Source organism: Tupaia chinensis, unplaced genomic scaffold, assembly GCF_000334495.1.
Source record: "Tupaia chinensis unplaced genomic scaffold, TupChi_1.0 Scaffold000291_1, whole genome shotgun sequence".
Classification (NCBI taxonomy): domain Eukaryota; kingdom Metazoa; phylum Chordata; class Mammalia; order Scandentia; family Tupaiidae; genus Tupaia; species Tupaia belangeri.
Genome location: NW_006159776.1, coordinates 1,363,881 through 1,369,473, shown reverse-complemented (window position 1 = coordinate 1,369,473; position 5,593 = coordinate 1,363,881).

Sequence of the window (5,593 nt, the reverse complement as noted above, 5' to 3'; positions counted from 1 at the left end):
CTGATGAGAAAGAGAGTCAGACTCCAGAATAGGTGGAAGACACCAATTCAGGGAATATTTATTGACGTCTTGAGCAAGAGGGGAACACGCTGAATGGTATAAGTTCATAAACACAATGGTAGAAAAATTCAGGGCTAAAAATGACCTGAGGTTTACCAAAAACCCTTGTCTATTTTATTCCAATTGAATGATTTCACTTATCCACTTGAAAATTCAAATTAGTTTTTCCAACTTCACAACGCATGAAGGGTGTTTAGGCCATTGGTGTAAATTTTTAAACTTTTGTGTGTGGTCCCACTCACAGGCCAAAGAATCAGGTTGTTGACCTCCTCTAGTCTTATGTGAGACAAGTTGGATGTGGGCAGAGAACACTAGATTTGGAATCAGAAGTCCAATGTTAACTGGACAATTCTTCTTGGATGAGCTGCTTAATATATTTAAGTATCAGGGACCTGTGCATGGCATGGCGATAGAGGCACTGGACACTTCCACATAGCTGACCACAGTTCAAGTCCCGGACCTGATGACTTGCTCTCTCACTTTCTCTCTCTTTCTCACTCTCTCTCTCTGGTCAAATAATAAGTGAATAAAGTTAAATAATTCTTTTTTAAAAAAAATCACTAAGTCTCTCTTTCAACACTTAAAAGAAGGTTGAATGGGCTGGTACTTTATGGGCTGGCAGGTGGTGTGGTGGTTGGGGTGATGGACCCCCACATGGGCCAACTACGGTTTGGATCTCAGACTTGGCAGCTTGCTTTGTCACTTTCTCTTTCTCTCTGTCTCTTTTTAGTCAAATTAAAAATAACAACAAATAAAATTAAATCTTTTTTTAAAAAAGAAAATATCAGCTTTATCTCACTGTCTGTTACAAAGAGTACACTATAGGGGACTAGCAGGTAGCATAGTGGTTAAGAAGCTGGACACTCCCACGTGGTCAAGCATGGTTTGAATCCCAGACCTGGTGGCTTGCTTTCTCACTTTCTCTCTCTCTCTCTGTCTCTCTGTGTCTCTTTTTTGGTCAAAATAAAATAAATAAATGAATAAATAAAATTAAATAATTCAACTTATAATAGAAAATAAAGAGTACACTATATACTTACGTCATATATTTTTATAAACACAAAGCCTTATATGAACATATAAAAAAAAAAATCATCTGTGGAAGGGGCTAGGTAGTGGCACAGTGGTAAAATGTGACACTCCTCGAGGCTGACCCACAATGGGAAGGCTACCAGTTTGCATCCAGAGGCTTCCCTAACGTACATTGGCATGAGCATGCCAGGCTGGCTGAGGCTACGGGTGGACTGTGGCATCAAGACCTTGTGGCCAGTGCTCTTTCTCTCCCTCACTCGCTCATGGAAGAAATAAACTTTAAAAAAATCATCTGGGTGGGTCCAGCAGGTGGTGTGGTGGTTAAGGCACTAGACTCTCACATAGGCATGTGGAAGTGAAAGTCCAGACCTGGCAGCTTGAAACTCATGTAGGCATGTCCGAATGTGTGCCCAAAGTCCTGAGAGGAGAATGGAGGAGAAGGGACTGGACCATGGCCATCCCCCCAAGGCAGTGATTTCTCTCTTAGTCTCTCCAGCAAGCACATGTGCCCTATAGCAAAACCTTTCAGAAAAAAAAAAAATTAATAATAATCCTCTGTGGAAGATTATGGAAGATGATCAGCAAAATCAGACAACATGAAGCAAAGAAAATGAACAGATAAATTACAATCATCTCACTAAGATTTCTTTCTAATTTTTATACCTAGAATATCTTTTTTCCTCAGAGCATAAATTTGTTTTTTGTTTCTGTCTTTGTTTTGTTGAGAGATTTTGCTATAGGGCACATGTGCTTCCTGGAGAGACAGAGAGACAGAAAGCACAAAATCACCCCCTGGGGGAATGGCCACACCACAATCCCTCTTCTTTTCCTCTCAGAATTTTGGCCATACACGTGCATGTGTCCGGTGTGAGTTTCAAGCCACCGGGTAGGATCCAAGCCATGGCTGGCAACATGGAAGTCCAGGGCCTTAACCACTACACCACTTGTTGGTCTCCAGAGTATAATTTGGAAGGGCAAGAACTAAATCTTAGAGCACTTTGTGCATCCTGTAACTCCAAGTAGTTCCTAATGGGTGGTAGATGCCAGTACGAATTTGTTTAATTAAATCACCTGGTTTCAGCTTCCAAATGTATGTATTGATTTAGCCAAGAGAGTAAATGGAAGTCAGTTGGAAGGGAGGAAGGAGAGGTGGCCTATTTTGTAACAGGGAATCAGCGTCGTCATTGTGGTCCTTATTGTGTCTCCACTGCGCTGCCTTTTCTGTTCAGAACGTAGACGGCTTCTGGGCACTCTAAATTGTCAAGAGCTCTGCAGGCTTCCCAGAGGAGCAGCTTTGTGTGGCTGAACACAGGACATACTTTCTTTTTGCACTTTTTCAGGGGTAGGTTTACTGACGAAGTCATTGTCCTCTCTTCCTGGCCTTAGCCCTCTGCAGATCTAGTTAGGCTGTCTAGGTTCATGAAGTACAAATTAGCATAATCCGATTAGATTAGCTACTGAGGGGTGTCTTTGGTCTGAAAAGCAGAGAAAAGAAAAGTGTCTCACAAAGAGGGGAGCCTGGAGGATGGAAGGGGAGGGGTGACAATTGCTCCTTTGCTGCTGGCCTGAAAGCTTGCACCTGCACAAGCCCTCTTGTAAATAAGGACTCTTAGATGGTATTAAACAGGGGACTGAGAAGTCCGGGGGAGCTCAGGGAAGTAAGCACGGGGGAGAGAAAGGCCAGGCGGCAGTTCTGCATCCCATTAATTGATTTATCTGGATTGGCAAATCGGGGTTTGCTGACAGAAGAGAATGTCCATTTGATTCCTATTCAGTATTGAGAGTGGGTCAGCCGCATAATCTGGTCTATGGAGATAATGTTTTAGAATCTCTGCAAGAGACAGATAAGGGGTTTACTTGGAGGGAACAAAGTCCATTGGATGTTTGATTTTAGTACTTTCTGAATTAGACTTTTGTATTTTTCTTTTATTTCTGGAAAAGGAAAAAAAAAAAAAACCTACGTGGAGGTCATTGTTTTAGGCCTTTGGATAATGTGTACTTAAAATCACAAAAGAAATTTTTGTGGGGAAATTTTTGATTGAGTGCAACTTTTTCTGCTATAGACAGTTTACAGGTATATTTGGAGTTTCCGTAATAAGAAGGGGACTCTACAGTGGAGCAAATTTTGAATTCCAAGCAAATGATTTCTTTCACCATTGTTAGTGGAAGAGAGTCCCCTTCTCCCCTCAAATATGAAGGAATCCTGAGACAGAAATCGCTGTACTTGCTGGGACCAGTTTACATGATTCTCACAGAACGGCTAAAGGTGTCTCACTCTCTGGGACTAAAGGGAAGCCTCATGTTAGGCCAGACCTATGATACGATTTACATGTCTGGACAGGAGCAGCAGAAGAGGAATCACCTCTAGGTAGAGAAGATACCTGTGCGGGAAGCAGCAGTTGCCATAATGGCTATGTCGCTGGACTGCCACGTAGTCAGCCACGGTTCAAGTCCTGGACCGGTGGCTTAAACTCATGCTGGGCAGGCGTGCGGGTGTGCCCAAGATCCCAAGAGGAGAATGAAGGAGAAGGGATTGCGGCGTGGCCATCCTCCCTGGGGGGTGATTTCTCACTTTCTGTCTCTCTGTCTTTCTCTGTCTTCCTGCCGAGCAGACATGCCCTATAGTAACAACCTCTCCAAAAAAAAGAAAGAGAGAAGATACCTGTGCAGCTGTCTTCCTAAATGCTTTAAACAAAATTTAAATGGTAAGAGAATGGACTTCTCCATCTCTTCTTTTGGATAATTTTTTCTTTACCAAATAATTCTTCTGGATAGAAAACCCAGATAATCAACCAAACACTGTGCTTTCTTTCTTTTTCTGTATTTCAATCATTGCCTGCCTGGAGTGAGCATTTCTTTCATAGGAACACTTCTTTCTTTTTTTATAGCTATTATTATTATTATTATTATTTTGAAAGATTTTCTGCTATAGGGTGTGTGCACATGGTGGAAAGACAGAGAGAGAGACGGAAAGTGAGAAATCACCCCCCCTAGGAGGGATGGCCACACCACAATCCTTTCTCCTCCATTCTCCTCACAGGATTTTGAGCATGCATGCACATGTGCCCAGTGTGAGTTTCAAGCCACCAAGTCTGGGACTGGAACCACAGTTGGCCACATAGGAGTCCAGTGCCCCAACTACTATATCAACTGCTGGTCCCACTTCTTTCTTAAAGGCAGAAGAATATATTAAAAGGAATTTGACTTTTGCTGAAAGGCAGACCCAAGCGAAGTGCCTAACCTTGCTGGTTGCTAGCTGAGCAACCCCATAGTTGTCTCATAGAATCTTTTTTTTTTTCCCTAAGAATTATTTATTTAAATTTTATTTTTTATTATTACGAAATATTTTTTAATTTTCTATAGGGCATGTGCACTCACCAGAGAGAGAGAGAAAGTGAGAAAGCAAGCCACCAGGTCCAGGACTCAAACCACGGTCAGTCATGTGAGAGTCCAACAACCCATCCACCATGCCACCTGCTGGCCCCACTATCTTAGAATTTTTTAAGCCACAATTTCCCCAAATTGTAAACCGGAGCAAAAAATCTCCTTAAATAGTGTTAGAAAGATTAAAGATGATATCTGTAAACTACCTGGCTCATATTATTTAGAGGCAAGGAAGGAATATTAGTAACTCTTCCCTGAGGAGTTTATATACTTTGACTCCTTCTCTAACCAAAACATGTCACCTTCAGGTCCATTTATGTCGTGTGTCCAAGTCTGTGTGTCACAATTGCCAAGCACTGTGCAAAGAGTTTTCTAGTCCCACGGGTTATATTTTCTCTGCTTTGTCTCTGTTGCTATTTGCCAGTACTGCAGTATCCCCCTTCATCCACAGGGGATACTTTCCAGCACTCAGTGGATGTCTGAAACCGTAATAGTACTGAACGCTACGTATCTAGCACTATGTTTTTTCAATCCGAAAACCTTGACTAGCAGACAGGTAGCACATACAGCACCAATACACGGGACAAAGGGATGATTCATATCTCCAGTAGGATGGCATGAAATTCCACAGCTAACTCAGAATAGAGTACAATTTAAAATTTATTTCTGGAATCTTCTATTTCATATTTCCATACTGTGACTGAATGCAGGCAACTGAAACCAAGGAAAAGCAGAACCAGGGCCAACAGGTGGGGTAGTGGTTGTGGCACTAGACTCCCACATGGCCAACAGGGGTTTGAGTCCAGGACCTGGTGGTTTGAAACTGTGGGTGCCCAAAATCCCCAGAGGAGAATGGAGAGGAATTGTAATGTGGCCATCCCCACTGGGGAGTGATTTCTCACTTTCTCTCTCTCTCTGTCTCTCTGTGTCTCTACGAGCACACACGCCCCATAGCAAAAAAAAAAAAATTTTTTTAAAAAGATTAAAATAGCAACTTAGAGTAAGATTTCAATTTGGCCAGAGAGAGAGAAAGAAAGAAAGAAATCCTCCAGGTCTGGAGTCTGAACTACGGTTGGCCATGTAAGAGTCCACTGCCTTAATCATCATACCGCCTGCT